The sequence below is a fragment of the Sceloporus occidentalis genome, unplaced genomic scaffold (genome assembly GCF_023333645.1).
Source record: "Sceloporus occidentalis isolate IW3139 unplaced genomic scaffold, rSceOcc1.0.p SCAF_21, whole genome shotgun sequence".
Lineage (NCBI taxonomy): Eukaryota > Metazoa > Chordata > Lepidosauria > Squamata > Phrynosomatidae > Sceloporus > Sceloporus occidentalis.
Genome location: NW_028317001.1, coordinates 9,337,719 through 9,355,451, shown reverse-complemented (window position 1 = coordinate 9,355,451; position 17,733 = coordinate 9,337,719). Strand labels below are relative to the sequence as shown.

Here is a 17,733-nt window from a genome sequence, read left to right as displayed (position 1 = left end):
AAGCACATGGTGCATCCAAATATTATTTCATCACTTCAGAATTCAGTCCTGGAAATAAACTTTAAATTCTGTTGGCAAGAAAACAGCTACTGCCTTTTTTTTTCATTTTATGATTATATATATATATAAAATCATTTGCATTTTTACAACAAGATAAATAAAAACATATATCAACAAGCTATAAATCTGTTATATATTAGGCTTTTACCTGATAACTCTCCACAAGAAACTGTATAATTTTATCTTTTAATACAAAATCTTATTCCCTTATCGCTAGGTATGAATAAAAAGGTTTTGTTTCTTGTAGCTCTCCTTAGTGAGCAGCCACTAAATAAAGTCTTATAGCTTCCCAATCCTTTCCCTTTTAACCATATTTTTCTTGTTTATTAATGCTGTTAATCTGTCTAGATCAGGGGTAGGCAACCTGCGGCCCGCGGGCCAGATGCGGCCCAGCAAGGCCTTGGGACCAGCCCCAGCCCAGTCCTGCCTCCGATTGCCGCTGGAGCCTTTGGCCTCTCGCGTGAGGGTGTGGGGCCTTTGGCCTATCAGGAGGAGGCGTGCAAGGGGGGGCAAGGGGGGCAATTGTCTATAGAAGCCTCAGAAACATGCATTTATATTAACATTTTTTTAAAAAATCAGCAATTTTTTTGCATGACCTCAATATTTTTTTTAAAAAAGTGTCCTACATTTGAAAAATTTGTCCTACATTTGTCCCGGTTTATCTTTCAATTCCTGTTTTTCGTTTTGCCAAGTCTCTATTTGTGGGGTTATTATAGGTAATTTCCAGTTCTATGCTATTATCCTTCTGGCAGCCGATATTAAGTACAATAATATTTTCCAATATTTCCTTTCTTCCTCTGGGTCTAGTAATGAGGTCTTGTTTAACAGATATAGTTCTGGTCCAAACTCAAAATCAATTTTTAATATTAACTTTATTTCCAAATGAATCTTCACCCAAAATGACTTTATATATGTGCATTGCCACCACATATGCAAATATGTACCCATTTCTTTTTGGCATCTCCAACACCAGTTATCCTTTAATTTATAATTGAGTTTGATACCATCTATTTACAATTTTAAAATAATTTTCTTTTATTTTTTGTGCAACAGTAATTTTTTTTGTTTTTAATCTAGCTTTTCCCCATTTTTCCAAGTCTAAATTGTATCTCAACTCTTTTGCCCATTTTATCATAGAATCTTTAATTTCCACTTCTTGAAGGGATCTTTTCAGTAAGAAGTTATATATTTTACATAATATATCTTTTTCATCTTCTTTCATTAATATTTGTTATCTTCTTTCTCAAAACCAAATAAACTCTTATCCTTTGTAAATCTGGCTTGGTAGACCTATTGTGACAAGGTCTATCATGCACATGATGAATTGGGCACAAGGCCATGAAGGTTCATGTTGCCAATCTTTTCCTTTTAGTTGATTTCAAGGTGCTACAAGATTCCTTTGCAGACTGTTGGGCATGCTTTGATTGTGATTTCCTGCATGGCAGGGGGTTGGACTTGATGGCCCTTGTGGTCTCTTCCAACCCTATGATTCTATGATTCCTTCTTTAAGTTGAATATAATTCAACCAATTAATATGGCCTATTTTAGTTATGATTTCTTCCTTTAACCTTAATATAACATTTCCTTCATTATCATGAGTTAATATGTCTCTATACCTTATCCATTTCTGATCTTTTCTCCATTGGCCTAAAAAAGCCTCCTGTGGGGAAACCCAAAGTGAAAGTCCAATGTAAAGCATTTTTTCACAGTTAGCCAGTTATTAATGAAAGGTTTCCTCAATAGATGTTCATTAAAGACTTTGTCCCGTTTGTGCCCATCATACCCATCATACATATGCAAAAAAGGTACTGCCTTTGAGATCCAGTTTATCTCAGATATTTTCAACATAATATACAATATAATAAACAGTATAATTTAGGCCATGGCTGGGATATTGAGGATGGATTAGGATACTGACTTTCCCAATACATATAGTACATTTATCCACAAAAGAATTATGGTGCACTTAGCCATTTCTTACCAAATTTCAGAGGCAAATGTCATTTTTAAAAAACAGTTCTGGGGAGCACTCTGGACTTGAGGGCCACTGGGCCCACCCCCAATTTAGATCCAGAGATTGTCTTCCATATCCCCAACATTTCACAGACAGGAAAAGCAAGGCACATGTGGACAAGCAACACCAGAAGGTAGTGAGGATGGCCAAAGTTGTTTATGAGGAAGATCACACAAGCTAGGAAGGGCACAGCAGTTTGCTTTTGCCTCAGCCTCCTGAACCAAAAAGGAAGACCCTGGCAACTTATCTCCTCTCCTTTCTCCCCTTTTGAGTTGATGGGGTGGAAACTGCTTGGAAGTCATTTTGCAGCAACCCAAGACAGCTGAGGAGAAGGGGGAAAGTGGGAGGAGAGAGAAACCTACACTTTTGAAAGCCTCTGAAAAGTGGGGTGACCGAGGATTAACCAGGACTTTCTCTGCCAAACTAGGACAATATGTTCTCCACTTGCTTTCATGAGCTGGCCCAGCAGTGACACAAATGAAGCTAATAGTCAGGATGGCGACTCACCAAAGAGTTGTACTTCAACAGCCTCTTTCTCTTGGAGCCCAACTCCCTCTGCTTGGCCTCTGTGTTGGCCATTAGGTGGGCAATGGGGGTCCTGGTGGCCTTGCACTTGGGTCTCTTCCAGCAAAATATGCCCCTTAGCTGTGTACAAGGAGGCCGAGATGAAGTTCCTGAGAAAAGAGACTAGGGTTAGGCTTGGTTTGTCAAGAAATCCTGCACCACTCAAAGACAAAGAGAATGCTGCTAGTGAGATACGTAGGTGACATATGCCTCCTTTGGGTCAATGCAGAGGTGGGCATCCCCTTCCTCCCTCTTCACCAAAAAAAGTCCCCTGGACCTAGCATAGATTCACTGCAGCTCCCCTACATAACGCTTTTGTTAAAACGCTTTTGACATTGCTATGTTGCGCAGCACATCAGGCAACACGTTAACGTATGGTGCCAGATTCTCCACCTTGACTGTAGTCAGTAGATTGTGAGCTGAAGAAACACCTGTCACTTTCTCAATGAGCAAAGAGACACTGTAATCTTCTCTCAGATGAGGCTTTTATTCATATAAGAAGTTCCACTGTGTACAACACTATATACATCGACACCCTCCACCATCCACACCAGTAACAACCCACTCTGAGGCACACACTGTCTGACTCTTCCTCAGTGACAGTTGAGAATGACAGTTGACAGTTGCATCAACATTCCAATGATGCTCTGTTTAAATGCTGAGACATATAACTGCCACTAGAGCTGTCAATGACTTCCACAACAGCTCCCCCTAGAGGCCACATGCATGTCATTTCCGCAGACCTGTTCACCATGGTCCTGACACTCCATGCCTTGTGAGAATGGAGGGGGGTCAGGGGATGGGGAATTGGAGAGGACCCTGGCTATGTCCCTGTAGCTAGATGTGAAATGAGCGCATCATCTGCTGAAACCTCCTGACCTCCCCAGTGGCCCTCAGAGGAGAATGCCTTCCTTTTGCTTCTGGCCAGAGAAACACAGCTGGATGCTTCTCCAATGCCTCACACCCAACACTCTCATCAGGCATGGAATGAACATGGAGCATGGCTTCCACAATTCCCAATAACTCATTCTCTAATCCAAACTAAACAACAAGCAGCATAATAAAGTTTTAAGTTTGGTAAACCCAGCCCTCCTCTACTTTTCTCATCACAAAGTATTTTTGTTTTTATCCTGGCTCTTTTTTTTTATTCCAAATAAATTTTGAGATTTCCTTTTGCCATAGACTCAATGGTTTTTCATTCTGGATGATGGTTATTGCTTGAAACAGAAACAGTATTTCAGGAAGTAAACTCATTTGGATCAGTGATATTTTTCCTAATAGCGATAGGTGTAATTTCCCCCATTTTTCTAGGTCTTTTCTGATTTCCTTCCATGTGTCTCATAGTTATTGTGAAATAGATCTGAGTTTTTATTTGTTAAATTTATTCCTAGATGTTTAACTTTCTTTCCCACTTTTAATCCACTAATTTCTTCCAGGATTTGTTCTTCCTTTTACCTATATTTTTTTGTTATGAATGTTGTTTTGTCTCTGTTTAATTTTAGTTCTGAAACATATTCTAATCCCACTATTACATCCATCAACTGTCTTGTGCTCTTTTCTTGGTTCTCCAGGGAATACAAATGTCGTCTGAGAAGACTCTCATTTTAAACTCAGTTGTTTTTAATTTTTATTCCATTAATCTTATTTTCTAATGTTATCCTATTATTCAGTGCTTCAAGGATCAGAATGAACAAAAGGGGTGAAAGTGGGAAAGCTTGCCTTGTACCTTTAGAAACCTTAAATTCCTCTGTTTTTTATAGTTAACTATTAGTTTGGCTCTTTGATCTTTATACATTGCCTTTATCCATCTTAAATAAGAAGGTCCTATTTCCATTTTTCAAGTGTCGCAAATAACATATCCTGTCCTATGTTATCGAAGGCCTTTTCTAAATCGACAAAGATAAGGGCAAGGTTTTATTTGTTGTGCCTTTCAAAATATTCAATTATATTTAAGATGTTTCGTATGTTATCCCTGAGTTTTCTGTGAGGGAGAAATCACGATTGGTCCTTTTGAATCCAGTCTTTAAGAACTTTTTTGAGTCTATTGGCCAAAATCATAGAAAATATTTTATAATCCATATTTAATAAGGAAATTAGCCTATAGCTCTTTACATCAGTTGCATCTCTATCTTCATTTAACAGCAAAGTTATATTAGCTTGTTTCCATGTTTCAAGGTAATGGTTTTCTTTGATGGCATTTATCATTAATTTGAGTGGTTTTAACTGATCCTCAAATACTTTATAATAACTGGCGGTGAAGCCATCAGTCCTGGTGTTTTCCCTTTTTAAAAACTTTTTCTTATTACTTCCATGATTTCTGCTGTTATGATCGATCCATTTAATCTATTTCTTTGTTGGTCTGAAAGTGGCTTTAAGTCAGCTTTTCCCCAAAACTCCTCTATTTTGGCTCTAGATGTTTGAGATCCTTTATACAATTTAGCACAGAATTCTTGAAAGGTCTTCTTAATTTTATTTTGGCCAGATGTTAATGTTCAATCTTTATTTATTTCTGTAATGTTGTTTTGTTCTTTTACCTTCCTTATTTTATTGGCAAGACATCTTATTAGCTTATTAGCTTGTTAAAAAATTTTTTGTTTCAGATATCTAAGTTTATTCTGTATTTCCATTGCTTCTTCTGTATAGGTTTATGAGTGAAGATTGCATCCTGTACCATGCTAATTTTTGGGATATGAAGACCTATGGAAATTCATTATATAAACCCAGTCAAACAAATATCTTACAAAGTTCTAGTAAACAACACCTACACACACAGTCCCCACACAAAGGACTCACTGGCGCACTGTGTGTCTGGGGTCTGGAAATCTCACTTCCACCTTCTGGGAAGTCAATGCTGCCAGAGACTGAATTTGGGGCTTTATCCCTGCAAAGCATAGGCTCACTCTCTCAGCTGCAGCCCTTCCACACAATCCTGGACTGAAGCATTTACACAAAGGTCCTCTTTCAGTTCCAGGAATAAAGGCCTACCTTCAGTACAAAGACCCTGATTCCTGCAGCCCCAGAAAGGCTTCTTCTGCAGTCCTTTATGGCCGGAGCTTCCCTGGGTCAGAGTCTGTCTCCTCAGCCGCAGAGAAGGGTTGCTCTGAGTGCGAAGGAGGAGGAGGTCCACAGGGCTGAGGGAGGAAAGGCCATGGGAAAAGGTCAGTGCCAATGGCTATGGAGGGCAGAAGGTGGCAATGCCTAGGAAACTCCTCTGAGTCCCAGCCATTCTAGGAATGAGTGGCAGGAGTGAGTCCAGGGGGCTGAGGGGGTCTCCCTTCCCAAAGGGGGAGGCAAGGACCAGTGGCTCCTCCACAGCTAGGGCCCAAAGGAGGGTCTCGTTCCCACTTCTCTCTCCCAGTCCCCAAAGCCCAGCCTCCCCACTAGCCCTGAGTCCCTGCCTCCCTTCTTCAGACCCCCACAGGCCCCTTCCTTCCTTCCTTCCTTCCTTCCTTCCTTCCTTCCTTCCTTCCTTCTTTCGTTCATTCCTTTGCCTCAAAATGGAGGGCCAGAAGCACAAAGGGACACACTTCCTTCCTTTTGGCCCAAGGAGCCTGGCCTCATTCTCACCCTGGAGCCTCAGGAGAGAAAGAGGAGCCTCTGTTCAACAGAGGAGGCCTCAGAGAAAGTTCCAGAACATTATTCCCCACCATCATAAGAAGGAAAAAAATGGCTGCCAGAACACAAAATGGCCGTCTCTGCCTCAGCGCTTGGCTGTTGGCAGTTTGAGGCCTTCAGGGAACCCAAAATGGAGGATGAAAGGTCCCCAAAGTCGGAAAGGACCCCAAACAAGATTTCTGATCCAAATGAAAAGATTTCCTGATGGCACCCGATGGCTGTGAGAACACAAAAAGTCCCCAAACAGTATTTCCAAACCTTAACTGTGGTGGAAATATTCCTTGTTGAAATAAAAAACTATAGAAAGATGGAGTTACCTTTGTCAGCCAGAGAGATGGTTTTTGAAATAAAGGCTTGGAGTTTAGAAAAACTAGAGCAAAGGAATAATGAGTGCATCTTGACCTGGATGGAAGCTGGCACCAGTAAAAAGACATAACATAAACTACTGAGATAAGGACATTCAGAAGCAAGGTTAGGAGGAAAGCCACTGAATTCCTACAGGAGGGGGTAAGGAGTGATGATGCAGTTTTAATGTATGCATGTATTTCTGTTCTGATTGTAAGAATTCTGTATGTTTAAATTGTAATTAGCCAATCAGGTGTATAGAAGAAGCTTCTTTGTCTTGAATAATATAAAAAGAGCCATTTTGTCTTGTTCGGGGTCTCAGCTTTTGGAACTTGAATTCCACTGAGTTCATTGTTTTCCTTTGTCGACAATTGGAAATAAACTTATGGATTTTCAATTACTAGGTCCTCTTGCCAATCCTTGCTCTGTCAGTCCTAGAAATTTAAGTTTTTTAAAATTTCTGTTACATAACAACACCTAAACATTTTCCTGATGCTATTGAAAGGAGGAACCTGATCCCCTCCTTAATTACAACCAATAGTGAATGATATTACTATTAATATTAAGAGTGCCCATCGTCCACAACCCAGCTCAGGTCTTGACCGCTCAGGGAGGCCAGTCCAGCTGCAGGTGGCCCTCCGTCCGTCCATCCGTCCTCGTTTCCTTCTGCATTCCTCCTCTTTTCCCCATCATCAGCCCCTTTTCCAAGAAGGCTGCATCTGCACTATAGAAATAAGGCACTTTGACACCACTTTAACCGCTCATTCCTATGGAATCCTGGGATTTTACCTTTGGGAAACTTAGCCTTCTCTGCCAGAAAGCTCTCATGCCACAAAAAACTACAAATCCCAGTATTCCATAGGATGGAACCAGGAGACTTAAAGCGGTTTTGAAGTGGATTATTTCTGTAGTGCAGATACCGCCTAAATTGGTTGTAAAAGGATAGAAGCACCCAAGTCAACTTTTTATACTGTTAAAAATGGTTTTGCTTTTTTAAAATATAAGCAGTTTGTTTTTCTGTCTAATCCTTATTCTTCTTGATGTTTTTTGTTTCTATGTTTGTTTGTTTCATTCTTGATAATATGAGTTATTCTGGTCTGTCTCCTTCCTTCTTGCCTGAAAATCTATTAATAAGGAAACTGGGGAGACTTTTAAAACCTCCCAAAGGAGCTACTTTTGGCCTTCTGGGGGGGAGAAGCCTCCTCTTAGAAGCCAAAGCCCAATGTTTGTGAAGAAGAAGAAGAAGAAGAAGGCTTGTATTAAAACTATCCTCCCCATTTCTGATCCCTTTTAAAACCCATGTTCCCCAGAAGGAGCAGAGCTGTGTAATAAGAAAACACTCTCAGAAAAGACACACAAAAGACACACAAAGGGACACACTTCCTTCCTTTTGGCCCAAGGAGCCTGGCCCCCTTCTGACTCTGGAGCCTCAGGAGAGAAAGAGGTATCTCTGTTCAACTGAGGCCTCAGAGAAGGTTCCGGAACATTATTCCCCAAAGTCACAATCAGCACAAAATGGCCGCCAGAACACAAAATGGCTGCCACTAGCTCAGTGCATGGCAGATGGAGGCCTTCATGGAACCCAAAATGGAGGATGAAAAGGCCCAAAAGTTGGAAAGGACCCCAAACAGGATTTCCCAACCTTAATAACACCTACAAGTTTTCCTGATGCTATAATATAGAGACTCCCTGAAACACTCTGTATAAATCTGCCTTTATATGTCTTTATAAATAAATAAAATTTAATAATACTTATAACATATAATAGTAATAATAAGGTACAACCAGGAGCTTTTTCTCCCGGTGGCTTCTCCCCCTGACTGGCCTCTGCACATGCTCAGGAGCCCCTTCTTCTTCTTCTTCCTATACAGAATCCTCCAGAGGCCTCTCTGCTCCTCCTCATCACAGTGAATTAGTAGTTTTGAACTTGGGTCTTGGAGTTGTGCTGATAGGCATGTCAAAATGTCCTCCATTTTGAGAATGACTGAGAAACATGCATTTATATTGTTTTTTATTAACGTTGTTGGCTTTTAGTTGGTCGTGTCCTCCATTTTTCTTGAACGTCCTACATTTTGTTCTACATCGTGCCCTTGGGGTGCCAAAATATTTCTTGCCTAGGAAGGTCAAATATCTAGAGCCGGCCCTGTCTTCAAGTCGTTTTCAACTTATGGCGACCCTAAGGCAACCTTATGATGGGGTTTCCTTGGCAGGTTTCTTCAGAGAGGGGTTGCCATTGCCATCCTCTGAGGCTGAGAGAGTGTGACTTGCCAAGGGTCACCTAAGTCCCAAACACACTGCAGCAATTATCCAGTCTGAGATTGCTTTAACTGCCCTGGCTCAGTGCTAGTGAATTCTGGGAAATGTAGTTTTCTGAGACATTGAGCCTTCTCTGTCAGAGAGCTCTGGGGCCACAATAAACTCCAATTCCCAGGATTCCCTAGCACTGGGCCAGGGCAGTTAACGCGCTCTCAAACTGGACTATTGCTGCCGTGTCTTTTGGATCTTACTTGGCTGCAAATTGTCCATAGCCTGCAATGCATCTCCTAATTCCGTTGGCAGTCCCTCCCTCCCAACACTTTCTCATTTCCCCCCAAAACCAGAGCAAAGCTGGCAGATGGAAAGAGGTTTTAAAGCAGCATTTAAATCTGCAACATTTTATTAAAAGACTAAATGTCCCAAATGCTATTATCAGTTTTGTAGCTATTATTACAGAAAGACGCAGAGTGCAAACTCCTCAAGTACCTTTATTTTCTGGAGTGAGATGGACTTTTCCAACTGACTCACTGTGATGATCTCCGGTGGTCCAAGCAGCCAAACTGCGGCCCTGGAATAATAATAATAATAATAATAATAATAATAATAATAATAATAGTTTTATACCCCTCTCTTCAGCCAAAAGGCTATCAGAGTGGATTACAAATTGTTAATTTGCCATTTAGACATTATGGGTCTTAGCCCAGAAGACCCTTAACTTCCTTAAATCCCGCTGCCTCCACCCAGTGAATTATAAAAGGGTTTCCCTTAACCTACACTGGGACCAGTTAAGGAACCTTATTTTGCCTTCTTTACTGATCTTCCAAGCATCAACTGATCCAAGATACGTGTAAAAGGAGTGTCGAGTAGTAGATACTCCAAGGAGGTATTTATTATAAATAACAAAATATAACTGAAATATAAGTCATACAAGATATTAAGAATCTTGCAGGTACAATATTTGTAAGTATATAATGTTCAATTCATACAAGCTCTTAAATAAACCTAAGTGTCCAATTCTGAGACTAACTTCCAAGATCTACTCTTTAACTCTCTCTCTCGATCTCCAACCGACACAATTCCCCCAACTGTCTTTTGGTCTCTCAGGCCTTATATCTCCTTCTCACGGAAGCTTCCAGAAGAACCTTTATCTTGCTCTCTGATTGGTCAAGAGAGCCTTCCGTAGCAGTGATGTCACTCTGCATTTGCATAAACCTCCCTTTTCTGCCTGAAGAAGACCTCCATTGACTGGAGCCCAGTCATTACACTTTCCCAAGGCAAGGCTTGCCCCTATTTCCCAATGTTGTTCTTGGGGTCTGCCTTCCAGTTGTTTCCAGGTCTTATGGTGACCTTATGGGAGTCTCTAAAGGGCTTTTCTTGGCAGGTTTCTTCAGCGTGGGTTTCCCATGGCCATCCTCTGAGGCTGAGAGAGTGTGACTTGCCCAAAACTTCAGTTCTTTTGGAAGCCTTTTTGCTTTATCTTCTAGAAGGAAGCTGAAGTGTTGCTTCTTGCTCTGAAGAAGGAGAGGAACCTTGTGGCATCCAAAAGGCTAACATTCTCTGGAGTTATGTCTGATAATATGTATATATAGGATTGCAACACCTGTTCATTTATTAGTTTTATAGTGCACCCCATATCATAGAATCTCATAGCTTTGTCCCTTAATAGCAGTTAACCAAATTAAACATTATATAAAACAAAAACATGAAACAAACTAGACAAGGTACCTGTTACATGGATTTGTAATCGGTTGACTGGCCAAACCCAAAGGATATTCAACAATGGCTCTTTTTTATCCTGGAGAGAAGTGACCATTGGGGTGTCCAGTGGGGTTCTACCCAGGGCCCAGTGCTATTCAACATCTTTATCTATTACTTCGATGACAGGATTGGGGGCATATTTATCATATCAGAAGATGACACCAAATTAGGTCCTAGTGGTCTCTTCCAATTCTATGATTCTATGATTCTGAGAACACAATGGGACAGTCTCAATGCTTCAGGTATGGAGCACAAGTCTGAACTCACAATAGTCCCATCTCAATCCAGAAGGATTGAGGAAAGGAGCAACAGTCTAAAGTCCCGTCTCAGTCCTTCAGTCAAACAGAATCAGCCTGAAGTCACAATGGGCCAGTCTCAATCCTTCAGACAAAGGTTATTTTTATTTCAGACCATCCCTATAATTTCAACAAACAAACCCTTTAAAGTCTGGTCTAAAGATTGGCAATAATTTATTTTGCAAGGCAGAAAGCCCAGGATAAAAATGGGAGCACTCCAAAATTTGAAAGAAAAATGAGGAATAGGTCTTCCAAACTTGCAAACTTATTATAATGCAAGCGCATTTACATGGATTAAGGACTGGGTAAATTTAAGAGAAAAAAGACTACTAGTTTTAGAAAGAGATGGTCTGGAAAGAGGATGGCATGCATATTTCAGTTACTAAGGTGTCACAAACTATAAAAAATTCAATAAACATCTAATAAGAAAAGCATTATTAAAAAAATTGGCACAAAAATTATGTCTGTACGTGTGTGTGTGTGTGTGTGTGTGTGCGTGCGCACGCACACACACACACACACACACAAAATAACAAGATGGAGTTCTGTACTAGAAGCCTTCCATAAAGAAGAGAAATGGAAGAAAGGGAAATGGATCCCCTATAAAGATATTTTAATTAATGATGGGGAAGATGAAAGGGTGAAAAGAATAAAAGAATGAAAGAAAGAAGGAAAAGAATTATGCTGCTTAACACACCACCAAATCAATGAAAGATTTAGAAAGGATATTAAGGTTGTAGGAACTGAAAAGGAAACAAATGAGTTAGATAAAATTCTATCCCAAGGCAACAAAAAAGAAACGATAAGCAAAATAAATAACATACTCTTAGATATAGACTTGACGGAAGAATCAGTTAATTATGGTAAAATGGATGCAGGATACAGGCTACCAAATGACACTAGAGAGTTGGGAGAAAATAGGGATGAAAAACCTAAAATTTACCAAAAGTGCCCTTTTAATAGACATTTATTATAGATTATTCTATAGATGGCACATATCTTCATCCAAACCAGCCAAGATTGGGGGAAGTAAGGACAGCGATGGCTGGAAATGCAAACAACCTAACACCAGATATGATCATATGTGGGGGGAGTGTACTGACGCGACCCGATTTGAAAGGCGATACATGCTAAAATTCAGGACATTATGCAAAAGGATATTGAATTTAATCCAAAATTATTTCTACTAAATATTACGGAAGACGTAAAAAGCAAATTGAACCAAGAAGAGGAAGGCATCGTTTTGTACCTAGTCACCGCAGCTCCCTTGATAGACGCGAGACACTTGAAGGAAAGAATTTCATGATTTTATCTATAATTGACAAAGAAACTAAAGTTATAAATGGGAAAATGGAACAACAATTCAGGAAGAAATGGGGAAAAGTAAATAAATTATGGAAATGAGAATTTTAAGATTCAAGGCAAAGTATTACAGTAGATAAGATAAGCATCAAGCAATTAATTAAAAGAATTAATAATGTAGTGTACCTGTTGCCGTATTGGATTAAATGCAGAACCATAGGCTATTAGAGGCAAAATATCAATGTATATAACTTGTTGTTGAGGAGCATCAGATTGAAGTCACAAGAGGACAGCCTGCATCCTTCAGGTAAGGAGCATCAGGTTGAAGTCACAAGAGGACAGCCTCTATCCTTCAGGTAAGGAGCATCAGGTTGAAGTCACAAGAGGACAGACTCCATCCTTCTGGTAAGGAGCATCAGATTGAAGTCACAAGAGGACAGCCTGCATCCTTCAGGTAAGGAGCATCAGGATGAAGTCACAAGAGGACAGCCTCCATCCTTCAGGTAAGGAGTCTCAGGTTGAAATCACAATAGGACAGTCTCCATCCTTCAGGTAAGGAGCATCAGGTTGAAGTCACAAGAGGACAGCCTGCATCCTTCAGGTAAGGAGCATCAGGTTGAAATCACAAGAGGACAGACTCCATCCTTCAGGTAAGGAGCATCAGATTGAAGTCACAAGAGGACAGCCTGCATCCTTCAGGTAAGGAGCATCAGGTTGAAGTCACAAGAGGACAGCCTGCATCCTTCAGGTAAGGAGCATCAGGTTGAAATCACAAGAGGACAGACTCCATCCTTCAGGTAAGGAGCATCAGATTGAAGTCACAAGAGGACAGCCTGCATCCTTCAGGTAAGGAGCATCAGGATGAAGTCACAAGAGGACAGCCTCCATCCTTCAGGTAAGGAGTCTCAGGTTGAAATCACAATAGGACAGTCTCCATCCTTCAGGTAAAGAGCATCAGGTTGAAGTCACAAGAGGACAGCCTGCATCCTTCAGGTAAGGAGCATCAGGTTGAAATCACAAGAGGACAGACTCCATCCTTCAGGTAAGGAGCATCAGATTGAAGTCACAAGAGGACAGCCTGCATCCTTCAGGTAAGGAGCATCAGATTGAAGTCACAAGAGGACAGCCTGCATCCTTCAGGTAAGGAGCATCAGATTGAAGTCACAAGAGGACAGCCTTCATCCTTCAGGTAAGGAGCATCAGGTTGAAGTCACAATAGGACAGCCTCCATCCTTCAGGTAAGGAGCATCAGGTTGAAGTCACAAGAGGACAGACTCCATCCTTCAGGTAAGGAGCATCAGGTTGAAGTCACAAGAGGACAGACTCCATCCTTCAGGTAAGGAGCATCAGGTTGAAGTCACAAGAGGACAGTCTCCATCCTTCAGGTAAGGAGCATCAGATTGAAGTCACAAGAGGACAGACTCCATCCTTCAGGTAAGGAGCATCGGATTGAAGTCACAAGAGGACAGTCTGCATCCTTCAGGTAAGGAGCATCAGGTTGAAGTCACAAGAGGACAGCCTGCATCCTTCAGGTAAGGAGCATCAGGTTGAAATCACAAGAGGACAGACTCCATCCTTCAGGTAAGGAGCATCAGATTGAAGTCACAAGAGGACAGCCTGCATCCTTCAGGTAAGGAGCATCAGGATGAAGTCACAAGAGGACAGCCTCCATCCTTCAGGTAAGGAGTCTCAGGTTGAAATCACAATAGGACAGTCTCCATCCTTCAGGTAAAGAGCATCAGGTTGAAGTCACAAGAGGACAGCCTGCATCTTTCAGGTAAGGAGCATCAGGTTGAAATCACAAGAGGACAGACTCCATCCTTCAGGTAAGGAGCATCAGATTGAAGTCACAAGAGGACAGCCTGCATCCTTCAGGTAAGGAGCATCAGATTGAAGTCACAAGAGGACAACCTGCATCCTTCAGGTAAGGAGCATCAGACTGAAGTCACAAGAGGACAGCCTTCATCCTTCAGGTAAGGAGCATCAGGTTGAAGTCACAATAGGACAGCCTCCATCCTTCAGGTAAGGAGCATCAGGTTGAAGTCACAAGAGGACAGACTCCATCCTTCAGGTAAGGAGCATCAGGTTGAAGTCACAAGAGGACAGTCTCCATCCTTCAGGTAAGGAGCATCAGATTGAAGTCACAAGAGGACAGAGTCCATCCTTCAGGTAAGGAGCATCAGATTGAAGTCACAAGAGGACAGCCTGCATCCTTCAGGTAAGGAGCATCAGGTTGAAGTCACAAGAGGACAGCCTGCATCCTTCAGGTAAGGAGCATCAGGTTGAAATCACAAGAGGACAGACTCCATCCTTCAGGTAAGGAGCATCAGATTGAAGTCACAAGAGGACAGCCTGCATCCTTCAGGTAAGGAGCATCAGGATGAAGTCACAAGAGGACAGCCTCCATCGTTCAGGTAAGGAGTCTCAGGTTGAAATCACAATAGGACAGTCTCCATCCTTCAGGTAAAGAGCATCAGGTTGAAGTCACAAGAGGACAGCCTGCATCCTTCAGGTAAGGAGCATCAGGTTGAAATCACAAGAGGACAGACTCCATCCTTCAGGTAAGGAGCATCAGATTGAAGTCACAAGAGGACAGCCTGCATCCTTCAGGTAAGGAGCATCAGATTGAAGTCACAAGAGGACAGCCTGCATCCTTCAGGTAAGGAGCATCAGATTGAAGTCACAAGAGGACAGCCTTCATCCTTCAGGTAAGGAGCATCAGGTTGAAGTCACAATAGGACAGCCTCCATCCTTCAGGTAAGGAGCATCAGGTTGAAGTCACAAGAGGACAGACTCCATCCTTCAGGTAAGGAGCATCAGGTTGAAGTCACAAGAGGACAGACTCCATCCTTCAGATAAGACGCATCATATTGAAGTCACAAGAGGACAGCCTCCATCCTTCAGGTAAGGAGCATCAGGTTGAAGGCACAAGAGGACAGCCTCCATCCTTCAGGTAAGGAGTCTCAGGTTGGAAGTCACAATAGGACAGCCTCCATCCTTCAGGTAAGGAGCATCAGGTTGAAGTCACAAGAGGACAGTCTCCATCCTTCAGGTAAGGAGCATCAGATTGAAGTCACAAGAGGACAGACTCCATCCTTCAGGTAAGGAGCATCAGATTGAAGTCACAAGAGGACAGCCTGCATCCTTCAGGTAAGGAGCATCAGATTGAAGTCACAAGAGGACAGTCTGCATCCTTCAGGTAAGGAGCATCAGATTGAAGTCACAAGAGGACAGCCTGCATCCTTCAGGTAAGGAGCATCAGGTTGAAGTCACAAGAGGACAGCCTCCATCCTTCAGGTAAGGAGCATCAGGTTGAAGTCACAATAGGACAGCCTTCATCCTTCAGGTAAGGAGCATCAGACTGAAGTCACAAGAGGACAGCCTGCATCCTTCAGGTAGGGAGCATCAGATTGAAGTCACAAGAGGACAGACTCCATCCTTCAGGTAAGGAGCATCAGACTGAAGTCACAAGAGGACAGCCTCCATCCTTCAGGTAAGTAGCACCAGTCTGTAGTGGCAATAGTCCTGTCTCCATCCTTCAGGCAATAAGCATCAGCCTGAGGTTGCAAGGGGCCAGTCTAAATCCTTCATGTAAAGAGCACTACCCTGAAGTCACAATAGTACCGTCTCAATTCTTCATTCAAGGAGCATCAGGTTGAAGTCACAATGAGCCAGTCTCAGTCCTTCAGGCCAGGAGCACCAGCCTTAGATCACAATGGGACAGTCTCATGCTTCAGGTAAGGAGCATCAGGCTGAAGTCACAATGGGCCAGTCTCAATCTTTCAGAAAGAAGCAACATCCTGAGATCACAATCGGCCAGTCTCAATCCTTCAGGTATTGCTCATCAATAGCTCCATTTCATCCTGGAGAGAAATGACCAGTGGGTTCCCACAGGGGTCTTTCCTGGGGCCAGTACTATTCAACATCTTTATCAATGACTTGGATGACAGAATTGGGAGCATACTTAGCAAATTTGCAGATGACACCAAATTAGGAGGAGTAGCTAATACCCCAGAGGACAGGATCAAGATTCAAAATAACCTGAATAGACTAGAAAGCTGGGCCAAAGCTAACAAAACAAAATCAACGCAGAGAAATGTAAGGCACTGCACTTAAGGCAGAAAAATAAAATAGATATAGGATGGGGGATGCCTAACTGAATGAAACTATGTGTGAAAGGGATCTAGGAGTCCAAGTAGACCACAAATTGAACATGCGTCAACTGTGTGATGCGGCAGCTAACAAGGCCAATGCAATTTTAGGCTGCATCACTAGAAGTATAGTATCTACATCAAGGGAAGTAATAGTGCCACTCTATTCTGCTCTGGTCAGGCCCCACCTGGAATACTGTGTCCAGTTCTGGGCACCACAGTTTAAAAAGGATGTGGAAAAACTGGAGCATGTCCAAAGGGACTAAAATGGTGAAGGGTCTGGAAACCATGCCCTATGAGGAATGCCTTAGGGAGCTGGGTATGTTTAGCCTGGAGAAGAGAAGGTTAAGAGGTGATATGATAGCCCTGTTTAAATATTTGAAGGGATGTCATATTGAGGAGGGAGCAAGCTTGTTTTCTGCTTCTACAGAGACTAGGACCCAGAGCAATGGAAGTAAGCTATAGGAAAAGAGATTCCAGCTCAACTTAGGAGGAACTTCCTAACAGTAAGGTCTATTCTTTTTTCCCCCTTTTTTAAAATAAGTTTTATTGATTTTAAAACCACAAACGTTACACGAACAAATACACAATAAAACATATAACCACATATATCAGAAGCATTACATACCAATGGATATACATGTAGTATTAATAAAACATAAAAACTTTCTGCTATCAAAGTCCAACCTGTTTACTATCTCATTCTTAGGAAATCGTTAAGTCCTCAAATGTATTTCCCCTGTTCTTAGTTTCGGTTTCTTATATCAAGATATCGTCAGTTTTTATTTAAATCTCATTTTGCTGAGCAGGGGGATCCAGTTTTGCTTTTGAGTTTTGCCTAGCTACTGTAAGCCTCTTTAATATCTGAAAAGCAAAATAATAGGTTGACCAATGTTAAAATTAAATCATACTTCTCCTTCTTTGTCTGTACCGTTTATCTTGTTATCTTTACATCTATGACTTATCGAATCTTCTACCATACAACTATTCGTTTCTTTCATTTTTATTTCTTTACCAGTCTTTTAATATGCTAGTTGCCTGCTTTCCCAAATTGTTTTCTATATATTCAAATACCTGTTTCCACTTATCCAAAAAATTAGCCATTTTTTCATTTCTCAATTTTCTTGACAGTTTATCTAACTCTATTATTTCCTGCATTTTCAATATCCATTCTTCCGCTTTTGGAACAATTTTACTTTTCCAAGCTTTTGCATATATCATTCTTGCAACACATAGTATCATATAGAATAACACACAACCATATTTCTTTTCCAATTCATCATTAAGCATATTTAACAAATAAATTTCAGGTTTATTCTCTAAGTTTATATTTAATATTTTGTTAATTGTTTTACGAATGGTTCTCCAGACT

General features: G+C 41.4%; 1 protein-coding gene across 1 annotated transcript in view; it reads right to left on the bottom strand.

Moving 5' to 3' along the window:
• LOC149301560 (uncharacterized) overlaps positions 1-17,733 on the bottom strand; it is a 208,630-nt gene that overhangs the window by 74,654 nt on the left and 116,243 nt on the right. The window lies entirely within an intron of this gene.